Consider the following 21,823-nt stretch of genomic DNA (forward strand, 5'->3'; position numbering starts at 1 on the left):
TTCTAGAGTTGCTGTTCTTCTTCTCTTCGATCTCCCGTTGGATTTGTAGGTGTTTGCAATCTTTAGATAAGCTATCTAGCTGATCTCCCGCTACCTGAAGTAGTCTCAGCCTGCTACTTCTCCGCCATCTTGACTCCTCCCCCTGCATTTGCTCACTTTGTATCTCTGCATTACATTTTGGTTAATTTGTATAATATTACTTTTTCATTGTTATTATATTTGTTATGATGATTAGTGATTATGACTCACTGAAAGCTCAGAGGATGGTTAGCATTTTTTTAAGCAATAAAGCATTTTTAAATTAAGGTATATATATTTTGACATACTATTACACATTTAGTAGACTATAATGTAAACATAACTTTTATAGCATTAGAAATCCAAAAAATGTATTTGATGTGCTCTATTGTGAAAATCATTTTACATGGTAGTCTTCAACAGAATCCCCAATATCTCTGAGGTATGCAGATAGATAATAGATGATATATAATGTTTTCTTTCCTCTCATTTGTTTCTGTACCATAGGATATATTGATTGTCCATCGTATTATTTAAGGTACAAGATATCAAGAAGAATCAACATCACTCATGGATATTATCTCCTTTCTCAGAAAAGAGGTTTGTGAATTTTTGGTTGTATGGAAATTAATTATATCATGTTAGGCTTTGTTACTGTCTTTATGTGGAAATTCAGTATGGGTTAAGGGCATATGGGCACCAAGTTGAAAAGGCATGGACTTGCGATGGTTAATTTGATGTGTAAACTTGACTGTATAGATTTTGGGTGTCCAGATATTTGGCTAAACATTATTTTTGGTGTGTCTGTGGCAATGTTTCTGGATAAAATTAGCATTTGAGTCAGTAGACTCAGTAAATTGGCTTGCCCTTTCCAATGTAAGTAGATATCCTGCAATCTGTTGAAGGTCTAAATGAAACACAAAGGAAAGGAAAAATTCAGTCCTTTCTTCCAATTGCTTATGCTAGGACATTGATCCTTCCCTGCCCTTAGCAGTCCTAGTTCTTAGGACTTCAAATTCATGCTGAATTACACTAACCCGCTCTCCTTAGTCTCCACTTTGCATATGGCAGATAGTAAGACTTCTCAGTCTCCACAATTGTGGGAACCACTTCCTTATAATAGATCTCTTGCTGTATATATTCTATTAGTTCTGTTTCTCCAGAGAATCTTAATAATGTGCCCATATAAGGGGATGAAGAGAACAGAGTGCTCTCTCTACACTATGTGACCATATCTGCAGACCTGGAAGAGGGTTCTCTCCTGGAATGGAATATTCTGGCTCCTTAATCTTGAGGCTTTTAGCCTCATGATTTTAGCTTCTAGAACAATCAGAAATAAATTATTGATTAAGCCACCTTGTCTCTTCTATCCATTATAGTATCCCAAAGCAATCAAGACAAGATTATTCTACTATAAAAAACATTCCTATGGCTTTTTATGCTCTATCTTGTTTGTTTATTTAGCTGCATTTTTGGTCATTCTTCCCTTTGTAACTTTTTATTTGAATTTGTTTTTGTCTGAAATTATTCTCCCCTCTGAAAATACTAGACTTTTTCTGGACTTTGGATCCCTGTTCTGGTTATATTCTTCCCACTCTCACCTAAACTCTGCTTAAGGTAACTGCCTCTGGACAATCTTCCATGACCTTGTTAGACCAGGTAATTTTCAATATCTTTCATTCCTGCCACATGTTATCTCAGAATCTCCTGTAACCCAATATCTGAATCTTTATTTCACTCCATTTCATTCTTTTGTTGTTCCATTTTTTTCCCCCATAGAACAGAATCCTGTCTTTTTAAGTCATGGGCACTCAGTTTGTAGTGCAGCACTTAAGACTATGGGTAACTAATAAGGATAACTATTTGATAAATAAATGCAAATATTGTACACAATATACACAAACTGATTACTGGATATTGAGGATCATTTTAAGATGAAGAGCCTCTAGTGGATCCTGTGATAGGATCAAAATATAAATGTGAGCATTTTTCCTTTTTCTCCATGTTCCCCTCATGAACCTTTTCTTTTGTTCCTTCATGATTCGGATTTTAAGATCCAACACAAAAGGGTAGTAAAAGAGAAATAAGGCATCTAGGCTGGGCTACAGAGGAATTTTTCTGAGTTGTTAAAGAAGAACAAAAGTAATTTTAGGATATGAAAAAAATAAAATAGAAGGATTTTTAAAATATTGTCATAGCTTACAATCTTAGAATAAAAACCTCATTTTCCTAGAATAAAAAGTATTTATTTCCATGTATAATTTAAATATAAAATACTACATATTGAATATATTTATTTTAAACATATAAAACATGCTACACACAAATTTAGAAGAATAAATCTAGGGAAGGAACTGAGAAAAGCAAAGGTGGTCAAACTATAGCTGTTTCTTTTAGCAAAAAATTAGAGAAAATATGGCAATATATGAGAGTTAGGTACATGAATCCAATTGTTTTGGTTACATATATTTTTTTAACTAAATTGCGAATATAAATTTTTCCACTTCAACAAACATTTATTAAAGTTCAAAAATTTATTAGAGCTCTTTGTACTAGGGTTACAGAAGTGAAAGAATGGGAATCTTTATGCCTATAGAACTTATATTCTTAGAAATCAATAGTTACCTTGAAATTATCTCACTCAAGAGGCTGAAATCAGAAGAGCAAGTGACAGATATTTAAAATGAAATTAAATATTCCTTAATAGCTTGTCAATTTTTATTGAGTACCTCTCTTCCAGACATCAATCTAGATAGTGAGAAACTAGGTATTGATCTAGGTGTTCAGGATATTAGGATAAAAAATGTATTTAAATGAATATGACTTGGTCTGTAAAATTGACTTTAAGAATGATTGAGTTTCTAGTTTTATAAAACGTTTTCATAAGAAAAATAATTATTTAGCAAAAATAACCATGCAATTTTCTGTGAGGGTACTGAGTAAATATGAAGCAAGTCTTAGAGATGTGGGCTTTGGTGAAATTACTACTATGTTAGAAAAAAATTTTTCTTACAGATGAGGGGACTAGGAAAGCATGTATTGCCTGAAACTGTTTTGGCAGACATAACCTTTCCACTTTAATAGCTTCCAGAATTTAGTCTTTCTCTCTTAACTATACTGTGATGAGAGTCTTGTTAGCAAACCATATGACCAAGGCATGGGGCTGAACTCCTCTGTCCCCATCATATCAAATCTAAGGAAGAATGCTAGAATTCAAAGTCCTCCTCTTTTCAAACCAGGTAGAGGAGACTAGAGAGAATATACTGCATCTGTCACTTTTTTCTTTCCTTATGAAGGCCAATAGGGTATGTTCCTCCTTTCTTTTCATCCCTTTTTTCTTCTTCTGAGATATAATTGACATTACATTATATTAGTTTCAGGTGTATAATGACTTCTTATTTAAGTCTGGTATCATCCATCACCATACATAGGTGTGTTTCTTTTTTTCTTGTGATGGGAACCTAAGATCTACTCTCAGCAACTTTCAAATATATGGTTCAATATTATTAAATATATTCATCATGGTGTACATTACATCCCATAGCTTATTTTATACCCATAAGCTTATACCCCTGACCATGAACCTTCACCAATTTTGTTCAACCCCAATCCCCACTTCGGCAACTACCTCCCTGTTCTTTATATCTAAGAGCTCAGTTTAGTTTTGTTTTTAGATTCTACATATAAGTGAGATCATGTGGTATTTCTTTCAGTGACTTATTTCACTTAGATTTCATTTCTTATGGCTGAATAATGTTTCATTTTGTGTGTGTGTGTGTGTGTGTGTGTGTGTGTGTGTATGCACACATACCGCATTTTCTTTATCCATTTATCCATTGACAAATACTTACATGTTTTGGATATTATAAAAATGTTGTAGTGAAGATGGGGGTGCATATATTATTTATGTTAGAGTTTTTTCTTTTGTAGTACTATGCAGACTTACAGTTACTAGATAGTACAATAGTCCTGTTTTTAATTTTTGTAGGGACCCCCATATTGGTTCTCATAGTGGGTATACCAATTTACATTCTCACCAACAGTGAATGGGGTCATTCAGTGAGGGGTCAACAGTGAGGGGTCCTTTTTCTCCATATCCTCTCCAACCCTTGCTATTTCTTGCTTTTTTGATCATAGTCATTCTAAAAGATACAAGATAATATTTAATTGTGGTTTTAACTTATGTTTCCCTGATGATTAGTGATGTTGAACATTTTTCATGTACCTGTTGGCCAGCTGTATTCTTGGAAAAATGTCTATTCAGATTCTCTGCCCATTTTTACTAAGATTGTTTACTTTTTGCTATTGAGTCATAGGAGTTCCTTATGTATTTTTTTAAACATTAACCTCTTATTAGATGTACAATTTACACTGTTTCTTCCCATTCAGGAGGTAGTCTTTTCATTTTTATGATGGTTTCCTTTGTTTTTCAGAATTTTTTAGTTTGATATTGTCTTACTTGTTATTTTTACTTTTGTTCCTTTTTTTTTTTAATGTCAAATACAAAATTTCATACCAAGTTTGATGTAAAAGAGCTTACTGCCTATGCTTCCTTATAGGAGTTTTTATGATGTTAAGTCTTCTGTTCAAGTCTTTAAGCCATTTTTTAAAATTTTTTGTGTATAGTTATAAGGCAGGTATCAAGTTGTATTCTTTTGCATGAGGCAGTCCAGTTTTCCCAGGTCACTTCTTAAAAAGACCATCCTTTCCCCATTGTATGTTTCTGGCTTTTTTGTCATAAATTAATTGATCATCTATGCATGGGTTTATTTCTGAGCTCTCTTTTGTTCCATGCATGGGTTTATTTCTGAGCTTTCTTTTGTTCCATTGATTTATGTGTCTGTTTTTATGCCATTGCCATACTGTTTTGATGGCTACAGCTTTGTAATGTAGTTTAAAATTAGGGAGCATAATGCTTCAAACTTTCTTCTTCTTTCTCAAGATTGCTTTTGCTATTTGGAGTCTTTTGTGGTTTCATACAAATATTAGGATTATTCTGTTTTGTGGAAAAATATCATTGGAATTGATAGGGATTTCATTGAATCTGTAGAATGCTTTGGGTAGTATGGACTTTTTAATATCTTCCTGTCATGGTCGGTACGACAACATGAGCAGGGTTGAGAGGGTAAGAGAATGGAGAGAGAATAAGACTTGTAAAGAAATGAGGACAGGAGGGACACAGTGGATGATATCCAAGCAGTGCCAATTTTATTCAAGGCTGTGAGGCATTATATAGCTAACAGAAACAATTATAAGGAAGTATCTATTTTTGGTTGATTGCTCATACACACGTAACATTCATATGAAACCCCTCAATCTTTTACGAAGCCCATTTCCCAAGCGCTGGTAGCGGATCTTGTGACGCCAGTAACTTTTGTCTACTTAGCTAATCTTTAACTAGCAATTCACGAGTTTACAATGGTGCAATTTATAATCCGTGCAAGTACAGGGTAATCTTGTAACAGTTAAATGAGCAACCCAGTTTTGCCTCTAATACGTGCAGGCAGTCACGTCAGTGAGTCTTAGGGTCCATAGCTCAGGCTCTTTCTCAAGCGCAACTCAACTGATATTCAGGAGGCACGAGTCAAGGCCTGGTTTGATCCCTCGCCTATAGCTGGGTCCGTGGCTGCCTACATCTTCCAACCCAATTGCATGGAATATCTTTCAATTTATTTGGGTCCTCTTTAATTTCTTTCATCAATATCATTACTATTTCAGGCACAGGTCTATCACTTCACTGGCTAAATTTATTTCTAGTTATTATTTTTGCTGTAGTTGTAAATGGGATTGTTTTCTTAATTTATCTTTCTGATAGTTAATTACTAATAGAAAGGCAACAGATTTCATGCAATTTTACTGAATTTCTTTTAGTTCTAGCCATTTTATTTGTTGTTGTAGAGTCTTTAGTGTTTTCTGTATATAACATGCCATCTTCAAATAGTGACAATTTGACTTCTTTCATGATTAGATGACTTTTATTTCTTTCCTAATTGTTCTGGGCTGTACTATGTTAAATAAAAGTGTGAGAGCAGGCATTCTTATTCCTGATCTTAAAGGAAATGCTTTCAGCTTTTTATAGTAGAGAATGATGGGTTTGTCTATATGACCATTATTTTGTTGAGGTATATTCCTTCTATTCTCACTATGTTGAGGCTTTTGTTTATTTTGTTTTGTTTTTTTGAGAGTTTTTAAAAATCATAAATATTGATTTTTGTCAAATGGTTTTTCTGCACGTTTTGAGATGATTATATGAATTTATCCTTCCTTTTGATAATATGGTGTATCACGTCAATTGATTTGTGGATGTTCAGCCATCCTTGCATGCCTGGAGTAAATCTCATTTGTTCATAGTGTATGTTCCTTTCAATGTATTGTTGAATTTGATGTGTTAATATTTTGTTTAGGGTTTTGCATCTATTTCTTCAGTGTGGTTGGCTTCAATTTTCTTATGCCTTTTTTTTTTGTTTTTATTTTGCTATCAAGGTAACTTTAGACTCATAAAATGCATTTGGCAGTGTTCTTTTGTCTTTGATTTTTTGGAAGTGTTTGAGAAGAATTAACCTTAATTCTTTTTTAAATATTTGGTAGAATTTATCAGTGAAACATCCAGTCCTGATTTCATCTCCTTACCAGAAATCGGTTCAGATTTTCTATTTCTTCTTGATTTAGGTTGTATGTTTCTAGTAATTATCCATTTCTTCTAGGTTGTCCAATTTAGTATAGCTATTATAGTAGTTTCTTATGAATTTTTGTATTTCTGTGGTTTCAGTTGTAATATCTCCTATTTCATTTTTTATTTCTAAGTCTAGTTAATGATTTGTCAATTTTATTTATCTTTTTAAAAATTCATTTATTTGTTTCATTGATCTTTTCTATTACATTTTGTCCCTATTTCATTTTTTTTTCCCACTTGGATCTTCATTATTTCTATTCTTCTAATAACTTGGGCTTTTGTTCTTTTTTTCCTAGTTTCCTGAAGTGTAAATTTACATTTTTTTAATTACTTTTTGTTTCTTGAGGTAGGCAATTTGTCCTTTGAATATCCCTCTTAGAACTCCTTTTGCTGAATCCTGTAAGTTTTGGTATGTTGTATTTCTATTATCATTTGTATTAATATTTGTTATTTCTCTTTTGATTTCTTCTTGAACTCATTGGTTGTTCTATAGTATGTTGCTTGATTTCCAAATATTTGTGAATTTTCCAGTATTTTTTTTCTTGTATCTTATTTCTAGCTTCTTACTATTGTGGTCAGAAAAGATGGTTGGTACGTGGGAATTCATGACGTCTGATTAGGCAAGATGTGATCAACATAATCATCCTTGGGAGGCGTTAATTGAAAGCAAAGAAAGAGTGACCAGAACTATGCTTGGATAGCTAAGATATGATACACATAATCATCCTTGAAAAAGTCTAATTGAAAAGCAAACAAGGAATGACCAGAAAACTGGGCCTCCTTTTGGATTTCTGGGCTGCAGTCAGATTCTAATTATGGCTTAACACATCTCCCAGGGGATAGATGTTCAGTGTAAGTTACACATAAATCCTTAGTAGGCACCTACTCCCTGCCTGCAAGTCACAAACACAGAAAGATCTAATCACAGTATGCCTGTAAATGTTACTGCCCTAGTTACTGAAACTTTACATTCCTTTCTAATCTTTACTCTTTGATAACATGCCTAATAAAAATAGAGGTAGAGTTTGGTTTGTAGCCTTTCACCACTGGAGTATCTGGTCTTTAAGACCTCTCCTTTCTACTTAGGTGTCTGGAGTAATCTTTTCATTGGCCCTCTCAGGGTTTGCTGGCCAGACCCAACATTGATATTATTTCAGTCTTCTTAAATTTTTGAAAATTCATCTATGGTCTCACACATGACCTACCCTTGATAAGATTCTAAGTGTGTATTTGAAGAATGCATATTCTGTTGCTTTTGGATAAAATGTTCTGTATAGGTCTGTTAAGTCCATCCTGTCTAACATGTTGCTTAATGCCAATGTTTTCTTACTGTTTTCTGTTTAGATAATCTATCCATTGATGAAAGTGGGTTATTAAAACCCCTGCTATTTTTGTATTGCTTTCTATTTCTCCCTTTAGGTCTGTTAATATTTGCTTTATATATTTAGGTGATTTTATATTGGGTGCATAGTATTTACAAATGCTCTATCTTGTTATTGCATTGACCAGTTTATCATAATGAGTTTCCTTGTCTCTTATTATAGTTTAATGTTTATTTTGTCTGATTATAGGTATAGCTACCCTAAGCTTCCTTCGGTTTCTAATTGCATGGAATAAAAAAAAAGAATAAAAAAATTGCATGGAATCTTTTTTCATCTCTTCACCTCATGTGTGCCCTTACATCTGAAGTGGGTGTTTTGTAGGCAGCAAATAGGTGCTGGTTTTTTGTTTTTTGTTTTTTTTTTTTTAATCCATTCAACCAACCTATGTCTTTTGAATGGACAATGTAGTCCATTTATAGTCAAAGTAATCACTGATAAGTATGTATTTGCTGCCATTTTGTTAATTGTTTTCTAGCTATTTTGTAATTTATCTGTTCCTTTCTTCTTGTGCTCTTTTTCTTTCTGATTTGAGTATTTTCTCAAGTGGCACACTTAGATTGGCTTTATTTATTATTTATGCATTTACTATAGGTTTACTTTTTGGTTACCATGAGCTTACTTAAAACAAGTTATATTTGTAATAGTCTATTTTAATTTACTAACTACTTAATTTCAAATCCATTCTAAAACTCTACATTTTTACTCACCCCTCTACCTTATATTTTTGATGTTATAATATACATCTTTTTGTTTTGTGTATCCCTTATTCAATTATAGTTATTTTTATAACTTTTGTTTTTTAACCTTCATGTTAAATTTATGTGATTAACCCACCCCATTTTGACACTTGGTAATTCTGAATTTTATTATATACTTACCTTTACCAGTATTATTTATACTTCCTTTGTTTTCCTATAACTAATTTGTACCCTTTTTATTTTGGCTTTAAAGGTCTATTTAATAATTGTTGCAAGGCCAGTTTAGCTGTGATGAATTCCTTTAGCTTTTGTTTGTCTAGGAAATCTTCATCTTTCCCTCAGTTATGAAGAATAATTTTGCCCAGTTGTGCATTCCTTATTGGCAGTTTTTCTTTTTCTTTTAGTACTTTTAATATAACATGCCTCCCCCTTCTGGCCTGTAAAGTTGCTTCTGAAAGATCTGCTGATGGTCTTATGGTAGTTCTCTGTATACAACAAATTGTTTTTCTCCTGGTACTTTAAAAAATTCTCTCTTTTTCTTTAACTTTTGACACTTTAATTATAATGTGTCTTGGTGTGGTTTCTTGGGTTAATCTTTTTTTGAAACCCCTGGAATTCCTGAGTCTCTACATCCTTCCCCAGATAAGGGAAGTTTTCAGCCATAAGTTCTTTAAATAAATTTTCTGCCCCCTTTTCTCACTCTTTCCATCTGGGATGCCTGTAATGTGAATGTTGGTCTGTTTGATGTTGTCTCAATTCTGTTAAGCTAGCTTTACTCTTTTTCAGTCTTTTTTTTTTTTCTTCTTCTATTTTGTTTGGGTGAATTCCACTGCTTTGTCATTAAGTTCACTCAATGATCATTTCTTCTACTTGATTGTGTCTGCTGTTGAACTCCTTTATTGAATATTTCTGTTCATTCTGTTCTTCAGCTCTGTGACTTCTTTTTGGTACTATCTTATATTTTCTGTGTTGAAATCCTCGATTGTCCCTATTTCAGTAAGCTCTTTTTCTCAGGTTTTATTTATTTTCTTTGGAAATTATTCCTCTGTCTCTTTTTCCTTGACTCTCTGTCTTGCTTTCTATGCATTAGATAAAGCATCACTTCTTCTAGCCTTCAAGGAGTATCTCTGTGTATGAGATGACCTTATTGTTTATTCCTGTCCTATTTTGGGGCATCTCTCAAACTTTTGTGATTGTCCAAATCATCTATTTTATTTCTAATGGCTCTCTGTAGTTGAGTGTATGCCAAGACTTGTCAGTGTCCCAAAAGGAAGGATCTCAATTAGTACCTATATTCAGGTTGATTGGAAACCAGACTCTCAGGCAGCAGGTTTTAAAGTATATAGATATATACAGTTTTGTGGAACCATTAAGTGTAATCCCTACAGGCCACAACAGCCTGATAATCAATGGGTGTCCCCTGGGTGGCAACCACAAAAAAAGATTTTGTGCCCTGGGAGTGGTAGTTGGTTAAGAAATTTTTCTCCATTCGTTATAGTCTGTGGGACCTCTAAGTGTAAACTCCACTGTTCACCAGAACCAGGTAATCTAGAGTGTCCCCTAGGTAGCAGCTGCAAAAACCAGGGTACCAGATGATAGTACAAGCTCCTTTCTGTGAGATATGTGTTATCAGGAATGAGGCAAAGGGAAAGTTCCAAAATGGTGTCCATTGGCCTCTATATCTGGAGAATATATCAGTAGGCCCCTATATGTGTGTTAAATTAGATGCCTGCCTCTCAGGCTAGTGCTTTAAGGTAAGCAAATAAGCCTCTTTCACAGAAAGTCTGGGGCAATTTTCAGTTGACTGCTCCTGTTTTGGGCCATGAATTGGGTAAGTCTGTGTATGCAAGGCGCTTAAAAAGTGTTTCCCAGATCACTATACCTTTGTGGGTCTTATGGATGCAAGCCCTGTTGGCTCTCAAATCTAGATGTTTTGAAGGATTGTATTACAGGTACAGGTCTTAAAATTCGGGGTGCCAATGTGGGCTTTAAATGTTTTACCCCTCAGGGAGAAGCTTCAGATTTTGAGTTTATACATTTCTGTGCCACTGTTGGGGTTTATGCCGAGATTGTGTCTCAGCCTTCTCTACCTACTTCAATGTTGGTTTTTCCTTGGCTACTCACTGTGCAGGAATTGTTCAGCTAGCTCTGCACCCTCCACCATTCTGAGGAAATTGTTCCATATGTAACTATAGATTTGGTGTGTCCATTGTGAGTTCAGGCTACTATGTCACCATCTTACTGAACCTTTTTTTTTTTTAAGATTTATTTATTTATTTATTTGACAGACAGAGATCACAAGTAGGCAGAGAGGCAGGCAGAGAGAGAGAGGAGGAAGCAGGTTCCCTGCTGAGCAGAGAGCCTGATGTGGGGCTCGATCCCAGGATCCCGGATCATGACCTGAGCTGAAGGCAGAGGCTTTAACCCACTGGGCCACCCAGGCACCCCAGAACCTTTTTTTTTTAAGTGTCTCTTGCTCAGGGTGATTTAGTGACTATTTATTATTATTATTTTTTTTCTTCTTCATTCATTTAGAATTTAGAAATTGCCTCATATATGTTGGTTTTTATCTTCTAGTTTGTTTAGTGAGGTGCCCAGTATACTCTAAGTATAAAGAGAGGTAAGTAAGAACTCAAATGTGCAATTTAAAATTATACTTTTTACGAAGGAAAGAAATAGCATTTCAGAGTAATTCCATTTCAGATTTTGCTGTGATAGGCATATGCCATAATTCCTCACTCTCTATATTTTCCTTTTGGAAGGATATAGGCTTCTTTAATATGTGGAAATGATACAGCGTTTTTGTTTGGAGACAGCACAGTTTCCCACAGTGACTACCGGGGCACTCTCTGTGTGCTCCTGGCACAATTTGCAAGTAGGTACTGAATATCTTGGCTTTCTATTATCATCATCACTAAAGTGATTTTATGCAAGGATTTCATACTGATTATCTGAACTGACAGATAATCTTGACTGCTTCCTCCCTGTTCATAATGGAACCTCTGGGACTCTCAACATCAGATGCCAGTTCCTCAGGGAATCTTCATTTCCTCTGCCTACTTCCTTCTGTTCTATTCAAGTTTCCTTTTAAAACTATTTTTTTCATGAAGTTCTCCTTGCATTTCTAATGACTTCTGTTTTGTGAATTTAGCTGCTAAGCTATTAGTTTTATACAATTTTATTACTGTTTTACCTTTGTAAAGCATGTCTTTTATCATGACAATATTCTTCTCACTCTCTCTCATACCTTTAACTTTACACTACAGCATGTTTGTGTATGATGCTAATAAAGACATTTCTGTTGTAGAGTTTTCCAGATACTTATTTGACAACCTCTTTATTTTCAGCCTTTCTTCATTATTGTTTTTAAGTCTCCTTCTTATGGTATGCATTTGAACTGATGAATTTGAACTCTTTTAATAGGAATCATAATTCTATTCACACAAAGGAAAATGGTATGTATGTATCTATCTATCTATATATACATGGTTGTCATGCTTCTTCCATCTTATTTTATGTTTCCTGATTACTTTAAACTATTGTTTCCATTTCTTTAATTTATAAAGATTTTATTTATTTATTTGACAGAGAACAAGAGAGAGAGGGAACATGCACAAGTATGGAAAGCAGCAAAGGGAGAGGAATAGCAAACTGGTCCAGCTTTTAAATACTGTTACCAATCTTTGTTGAGTGAGCTGACTCATTGGGACACAGGGTTGGTTCTTTCCTTACCCTGTGCAGTTGATACTGTGAAAAACTTTTCTTACATAGCCAACAGTCATAAGTGAGACTGGTAAAGGGTAGCAGAATATGTGACTCCAAAATATGGCACCTTGACATGTTGATTATTTTGAATTAAAGGTACTTAAAAAACAGCTGGTACAAGAAAGACATTCTGACTCTTCTTTGCACTGCCCCTGATCCTCAAAGCAGGAGATAAGTCTTCTGTGTGAAAGGTACCTACCTTGTACCAGAAAAAAGAAGAAACCTTTATCATGAGATATGAAATTTAGAGCTGAGAAGGCAATATAAACAAAACTTGTTACTTTTGCACCATTTACTCTACCCATAGCCCAAACCCCCTTGTCTTATCAATTCTTTACATGTTTTGTTTACCTTTGTCTAGGTGTAAAATCTTCCTGTTCTGCTCACTTCTTCAAGTCTTCATTCTCTTATGAAGGCTCCAATATACACGTAAAAATTCAGTAAAGTTTGTATGCCTTTCTCCTATCAATCTGCCTTTTTTCAGTTTAATTTTCAGACCCAGTCAGGGATCCTAAAACATTGAGGAAGTCCTTTTCCTTCCCTACACTTGTAAGATCATGGAACAGGGACTATTCTCCTAACTATCCCTTCAAGGTTTCTTATTTCCTGGGGTTGTCTCACATCTTAAGCTGCTCTTTCATTTCCTATTGGTCTTCTTGCCCTGGGAGAGATTAGGGTGTTTTAATGTTCAGATAGATGAAGGTCCTGTTGTTCTCAGAATTCTCTGCTTTGAGGACCTCACAACCTTATATCTGTGCGTCCTGTGTTCCAAAATTCATTCACCCCTATGGAGGAGAAAACCATGTATGAGTCTTCTCTATCTTGAGTACCACAGAACAATCTTCTTTCCACCTATGCCATTCTTTGGTTAGGCAAGAGAGATAGATTGGGAATTCTCAATGGTGGAAAGCTGGGGTTCAGAGTCATGTTCCTATAATCTTTACTATTCCTAGCAGACCTTCCAAGTGTTCTAATTATCCTTGTTCTGCCCTCAAATCTCTAGAAACAAAGATTCTCTCCCATTGCTTTATATCCTATTTGGTCTCTTTACCCAGACATCCAGATTATGTTCAAGGATGTTTTGAATATTTTCTTTTAGGGTGTCTTGGTTCATCTATCCAAATTCCACTCTGCACTTTTCTGGTGTATCAGTTTAGGCTCTTGTTGACTCAGATTGGTAAGATAACCCCTGACTGACTAGATCAATTATATAAATTTCCAGAAAAACTTTTATTTGATTGATCCATATGTTTTATTTTTTAATTGGAAAATAGTATTGTATACACATGTGCAAACATCAAGCTTCCAATATTTTTGAGAGATATTTTAAGTGCATATTAAATCTTCCCAAAACACTCTTAATAAGTATTAAATGTCATTCTGAAAAAGGCAATGTAACTGTAGTGTCTACATAAACTTCCTTATAGTCTTTGTAGCTGAGTCCATAACATTTCTAGGATGATGCTTTTGCTGTCATTTGTAACGAATTCCTTCTTTAGGCCATCAGTGGATATTCTATGTATGCACAGAACAAATCTGCAAGAAACAAAATGTACAAGTACAAACTCTGGTTTGTGAAGTGCAAGCAAATCAGTTGTGACCTGTTCGAATTAAATTATTTTCCCCACTGAATATAATTTTAGAGGAAAATATCCCAATATAGTTTATTCTTTTTCTTTTTAAAATTTATTTATTTATTTGACAGAGAGAGAGATCACAAGTAGGCAGAGAGGCAGGCAGAGAGGGAGGAAGGGAAGCAGACTCCCTGCTGAGCAGAGAGCCGGACGTGGGGCTCGATCCCAGGACCCTGAGATCATGACCTGAGCCGAAGGCAGAGGCTTAACCCACTGAGCCACCCAGGTGCCCCCCAATATAGTTTATTCTAATGGAGTATTTTGGTGAGCCATGATGCGATATTTTCAATATCTCATTTTATTTCTAAGGTAAAAGATAATGTATAAAATAACAATAGTGATATAATTTATTAGATACTTATTCTGTGTGAAATAGTCTTAGTACTTTAGATACATTGTATCCTTTAATAAACATAACCAAATTAGTGGTGAGTTGTTATTTTCTTATTTTATAGATGAGGACATTAGAGTATAGACAAGAAAGTTGTTCAAAACCTGACAAATAATGACAAAGCCTGATTGTAAAAACCATATTGTCTGAATCCAGGTCTCAATTAATTATAGCAGTATAGAATTTTAAGTTTATTCATGAATGCCTATGAGTTCCACAGTTGAAGAATTTTAAGTAAACATATTTGAAAATATTTGACTTATTAAATATGATTTTATATAATTATCAAATACTTTAATAACCAAGAGATATATCTAAATGTGAGCCTGTGGCAGCTGGCATTGAGAAAAAATATAAATACAGTGTTCTTTATTATTAGTCTTTCCTGCATAAGTGTATTTTCTCATTTTAAAAAAAATTCTTAATTTTATAAATTATAGAATAGTACTGTTCAGAAAAAACTTTATGTGGACTTTAATGATCAAAAAATTAACAAATTTAAAGAAAAATCTGAGTGTACAGTTTAGTTATTCACTTTATTTTCAAATTCAGTATTGATCAATAAAGTCTCCTTTAAACACAGGCAGAAAAATGCTAGATTATAACATTAAAAAAAAAAAAAATGTCCTTAGTAGTAAGCCAAACAGGCATGCTTACTTGAGACAACAAAGTCAGCTTACTTAAGTATCTGTTTTTTCTTTTCCTATGTAAAAATATACAATGGTTATATAAATAAACTATGCATAATTTATATATTAAACTTAAAATCCTTTGTAATAAATTATATGGAGAGAAAAAAAATAGTCTTAGAACATAATAAGATTTCCATCCATCTTTAACTGGGGAATTTAAAAAATTTGCTTATAATTATGTACAAAGACAGAACAGCTTAACTTTATTTTACTGTGTATTCACATAAGGCCAGGTCAGCCTCCAAGCTTCTTAAAGTTGCACATTCCTATGTTCTCCTGGCAGTTCAGCTATGGCTAGGCACTGGACCAGTCCTCATCAAGACAATTATATATATATGTGTCCGGAAAAAAACACTTAATTGCATATGGAATATGTCTTCCTGTCATCACTTTTTCAAAGCAACAGTGTTCATCACTCCTCTTGGTTTACAAAATAAAATAGAAAAAATAAGAAAAGGTCAAAATTTATTAGCAGCTATGCTTTCCTATGATTGAAATCCTGTTTTGGAATTTCAATAAAAGAAAAAGGAGAATAATTATTTAAAAAAAAAATGACTTGATTGTCACCTGAATACTTTTTAAAGATTTTACTTGTTTATTTATTTATTTTGCGGGGGTAGAGTGAGAGCGAGCAGGAGGGGCAGAGGGAGAGAATTTCAAGTAGACTCCCCACTGAGCATGGAGCCTGACACTGGGCTAGACTTGTGACTCTGAGATCATGGCCTGATCCAAAACCAAGAGTCAGTTGCTCAACCAGCTGAGCCACCCTGGTACCCCATTACCTAATAAATTTGTCCCCAACTTACCAATGGGAAAAATAAGACAATTTGGAATATCCCAAGGCTAGAAATAATGGCATTTTCAAATTTGAAAAGTGATAAACTTTTATATCTATGATTTGGATCCAAATTTGTTATCAAGTATGGCATATTTACTTCTGTTTTCATTGGCAATTTTTTTTTAAGATTTTTATTTATTTGACAGAGTGAGGGCAATGACAAGTATGGGGAGTGGGAGAGGGAGAAGCAGGCTCCCCCCTGAGTAGGGAGCCTTGATGCAGGGCTCAATCCCAGTACCCCGAGATCATGGCCTGAACTGAACGCAGAGGCTTAACCAACTGAGACACCTAGGTGCCCCACCATCAACCATATTTTTAGACAGAAGTGGAAAAATCCTAATCAATAAGGGAAGGCTAGCCCTTTATTTATCCATTTATTTACTTATTTCTTCATTTGGCTTTTATGTGTATGATAAAATGTTTTATAAGGAATTTGTTGGGTTTTTTTTGTTTGTTTTTTATAATAATGAAAAGAAACCCTGTGTGTGGTGGGGTTCTATAGGGGGAGAATTTCAATGTCATTCTATCATGTGATTCTGTACTTGGCAGGTGTGCTCAAAAATTTGGCTACACAAGCCTCCCCAAAATGCTCCCAGACAGCACAGCCAGGTGGCATATGTCACATCATATACATATTGTGTTGCCCTTCAGCATTCAACAAGGATAACTTATCCCCTTTAACCCTCATCCCAATGAGACATACCCAGAATGATCAGTATACATACTAAACACAAAATAGGAAAAAAAAATTGATTACATTATGCACACTGCAATTAATTGTTTGGACATGACTTAATTGTTAATAGCCTAAGGAAATAAAGAAAATTGTGATATAAATGTTTTAAAAATGTATTCTAAAAGCTTTTTCTTGAGACAGTATAAACAATTTTTCAAGAAAATTTTACTGTTGTAAAGTTATGTATGTAGTTATGTAAATAAAAGAAAATTAGTTTTCAGTAATATTGCAAAACAAAGAATTACCACTTGGGTCATGCATGTATCCATCAACATTTTTTTTTTTAATATAGGTGTATTTGTGTTACCTTATAGGGATCTGGCCCTGTTTTTTACGTTCATTGGAAATCACCACTAAGCAGTGATCATGAAGACTGATAATCTTATGTAAACTATTACTAGCTTTCTCTAAAGTTAAACAATATCTAAGATACCAGAATATATTCCACAACCAGAATTTACACACTATGACATATATTGTAATAAGCGAATGTGACCTAAACTTTAAAAAGGTTTGCAAAATCTCTGCCTACTAATCACATTTTATCTGTGATAAAGCTTTCATATAAATCAAACTTCAAAAAATGATAAATGATTACATGTAATTCTATTAAAACTGTTAAATTGTTCCTAAGTAATCAACAAAATATTTAAAATTATGCATATAATCCTTTTTTAGAAACACTAACTATATGATAGTTTCTAATATTTACTCTGTCAGAAGAATGTGCATCAAAGACTACTCAAATGTATTTCCCATCTTCACAAAGTTTATCTTTTGTTTTAGAGAATTTTTTCTTTTATTTTAGAGAAAGCATGCGCCTGTGTGGGGAGGGGCAGAAAGAGAGAGGGAGAAGCAGATTCCATACTAAGCATGGAGCCTGATGTGTGGCTAGATCTCACATCTAGGAGATCATGACCTGAGCCACCCAGGTGCCACCCTCCTTTTTATTAAAAAAAAAAAAAATCACTTTCTGGCATTCAAGATTAAATGTTTCTCATTGAATCCCAAGCAGACTCCACAATGAACACGGAGCTCCATCCCACAACCCGAGATCATGATGTGGGCCAAAACCGAGAGTCAGATGCTCAACTGACTGTGCCACCCAGGCACATGTAGTGTTTTCATTTTCTTCAGGTAAATACCCAGAGTGGAATTACAAAATTGTATGGTATTTCTATTTTTAAGAAATCCCACATAATGTTTTTCATAGTGGATGGACCCAATTATTTCCACCAATAGTGCATAGGAATCCTATTTTCTCCACTTCCTTGTCAGCATTTGATATTTCTTTTCTTTTTGATACTAGCCATTCAGACTGGTATGGGATGATATCTCATTGTGGTTTCAATATCCATTTACCTGATGATTAATGATGTTGAGCATCTTTTCATTTAGCTCTTTGCCAACTGTATGTGAGCACTCTTTGGAAAATCTCTACTCGGGTCTTCTGTGTTTTAATCAGATTATTTGTATTTGTTTGTTTTTTGATGTTGTATGATATTAACCCCCTTGCATCACTGAAATAAACCCCACATCATTGTGGTGAATTATCCTTTTAATGTATTGTTCAATTCACTTTTCTAATATGTTGAGGAGTTTTGCCTCTATGTTCAACAGTGATATTGGTCTTTAATATTTTTTGTATTGTCTGTCTGGTTTTGGTATCAAGACAACCCAAGGGGAATCACTACTGATGGACCTGCATGGGTAGAGTAAGGCATGGAAGTAAGCACAGCAGAGCTTTTAGATGAACCTGCCATCTAAGCCTACAGAAGAGGTAGGTGTGAGGGGACAGGGCTGGCACCAGCTATGCACTAATGCCCAGTCTGCAGGCTAGGAACACACTGGAATAGGGGACCAGGGACTGTCTGGGGAAGATGCTATAGCAATTTTCCAGTCAGAAGAGAGACCAGGCAAAATGGTCACCAAGGCCACATTTAGTGGCTGACCCTTAGAGAAACACAGCAGACCTCCAGGGCTTTGTCACATGTCCAAAACCAGAACAAACTTCCATGAAATTTGAAGTAAGACACCCAGAACCACAGGCATTTACAGACCCAACACCATCTTACACTTTATTGTAGTACTACAGGAGTTTTCATCACCAAATTACAAATTCCAGGAGTACTTAAAACCCAGAAGATCCCAGAGCATTCAACAGGGAAAGAAGAAAAGCAGATGTCTGAGTGGTAACTCTGAGTCATTCTGCAGAGGGAGTGACTATGGGAAGGTTTTGTGTCTATATCCAGCAACAATCTAAAAAGACAATGATATAGAATTTAATATTTCAATTATAAAAAAAAATGCTGGCCTCGTAGAATAAATTTGGAAGCATTCTTTCCTTTTCTATTTTTTGGAATCATTTGAGAAAGATACAAAGTAACTTGTCTTTAAATTTTGGGTAGAATTTACCTGTGAAACCATCTGATCCTGGATTTTGGTTTGTTGGGAACTTTTTCTTACCAATTCAGCTTCATTACTAGTAATCAGTGTGGTCAGATTTTTTATTTCTCCCTAATTCAGTGTTGGAGAATAGTATGTTTCCATGAATTTATCCATTGCTTCCAGATTGTTTAATTTATTGGTGTATAGTTTTTTGTATTAGTCTCCTGAAATAATTTATATTTCTGTGGTGTTCTTTGTAACTTCTCTTTCATTTCTGATTTTATATATTTGAATCCTCTCTCCTCTCTCTTGATGAATCTTACTAAAAGTTTATAAATTTTGATAATCTTGTCAAAGACCCAGCTGTTAGTTTTATTGATGTTTTCTATTTTTTTTTTTAGTCTCTATTTCATTTATTTCTACTCTCATGTTCTTATTTTCTTCATTCCATTAAATTTGTGATTCTTCTTTTTCATGTTCCTTTGGGCATAAGAGTAGATTGAGGTTTTTCTTCGTTCTTGCAGTAGACCTGTATAGCTATAAACTTCCCTCTTAGAGTTGCTTTTGCTGCATTCCCAAGATTTTGAATCCTTATGTTTTCATCTGTCTCCATTTTTAAAAAATTTTATCTTTGATTTCTTGGTTGACTCATTTATTGTTTAGTAGAATGTTGTTCAGCGTCCATTTATTGGTATTCTTTCTGGACTTTTCATTACTGATTTCTTATTTTATACCATATGGTCAGAAAAAAATGTTTGATATGACGTTAGTCTTCTTAAATTTATTGAGACTTGTGTCCTAATGTTGACTTATATCAAAGAATGTTCCATACACACTAGAAAGGATGAGCTCTCTCTTGTTTTTTGTTTTGTTTTGTTTTTTGCTCTTCAACTTGGGCGGTTTCCACTATTATGTCTTTTAGATTTTTTATCCACTCTTCTGCATCCCCTAATCTCTGTTAATTCCCTCTAGTCCCTCTATTTTTTTTATTTAATTTCAGGTTATTGTATTTTCAGCTCTGATAGGTTCTTTTTTGTATTTTCTATTGTTAAATTTGTCACTGTGTTCATCTGCTCTTCCCTCAAGTCCAGTGAACATCTTTATGATTATTACTTTTTTAAAAAATATTTTATTTATTTATTTGACAGAGATCACAAGTAGGCAGAGAGGCAGGCAGAGAGAGAGAGGGAAGCAGACTCCCCGCTGTGCAGAGAGCACTGATGCGGGGCTTGATCCCAGGACCCTGAGATCATGACCTGAGCTGAAGGCAGAGGCTTAACCCACTGAGCCACCCAGGTGCCCCTATGATTATTACTTTTAACTCTTTGTCAGGTATAGTACTTTACTTTGTTCTTTTTCTGCCCCCCCCTCTTTTTTTTGCTCCTGAAGAAAACTACAGATCACTTTCCATAGGCACATGCCCTCATATTATTCAATAAATTTTCCTTAGATATAATCCAGGTACTCTTAAAACTGCTGTCATTGGGGCACCTGGGTGGCTCAGAGGGTTAAGGCCTCTGCTTTAGGCTTGGGTCATGGTCCTGGGGTCCTGGGATCGAGCCTCCGCATCGGGCTCTCTGCTCAACGGGAAGCCTGCTTCTTCCTCTCTCTCTCTGCCTGCCTGAATCTAGTGAGATGAATATATGACTGCTAGTCTTTGTTAGTGTGGTGTATAAAATTTGTTCATGGATATCAAATCATCTTTGCATCCCTGAGATAAATCCCACTTGATCATGGTGCATGATCCTTTTAATGTATTTGACTGGTTAGTTAATATTTTGTGGAGGATTTTCATATTAATGTTCATTAGAGATATTGGTTGTTTTCTTTTCTCATAACATCTTAGTCTGGTTTTGGTTTTAATAATGTTGGCCTTATAAAATGGAATTGGAAGCATGTTCTCTTTTCTTTTTGAAAAAGAGAATGATTGGTATTAATTCTTTGAATGTATGATAGAATTCTCCAGTGAAGTTGTTCATCCAGGACTTATGTTTGTTGGGAAGGTTTCAATTTCTTGTTTAATCTCCTTACTAGTAATAGGTCCATTCAGATTTTCTGTTTCTTCATGATTCAGTCTTAGTAAGTTGTATGTTTCTAGGAATATCCATTTCTTCTAGATTGTCTAATTTGTTGGTGTGTAATTGTTCAGAGTAGTTGTCATAATTTTTTTTTTTAAATTTTTGTGGTACTAGTTTTAACATACACTCTTTTCCTTTTGAGTTTTCTTTTTTTTTTCCCCTTGCTTTATCTAAAAGCTTGTCAATTTTACTTTTTGAAAGAACTGAAGAACTAGTTTTGGTTTCATTGATCTTTTCTATTATCTTCTTAGTCAATTTTTCATTTATTTCTTTATGATCTTTGTTATTTTTTTCCTTCTAATAACTTTGAGATGCATTTTCTCTTTCTACTTCCTTAAAGTTAGGTTCTTTATTTGAGATTTTTCTCATTTCTTGTTGTAGAGCAATTTTTGCTGTGAACTTCTCTCTTAGGAACTGCTTTTGCTGTATCTTATAAATTTGGTTTGTTTCATACCCATTTTTACTTGTCTCAAGGTATTTTTTTTTAATTTCTTTTTTGATTTCTTTTTTGACTTATTGGTTCAGTAGCA

This window comes from Enhydra lutris, unplaced genomic scaffold (genome assembly GCF_002288905.1).
Source record: "Enhydra lutris kenyoni isolate GAN:26980312 unplaced genomic scaffold, ASM228890v2 scaffoldscaffold2, whole genome shotgun sequence".
In the NCBI taxonomy this organism is placed as follows: Eukaryota; Metazoa; Chordata; class Mammalia; order Carnivora; family Mustelidae; genus Enhydra; species Enhydra lutris.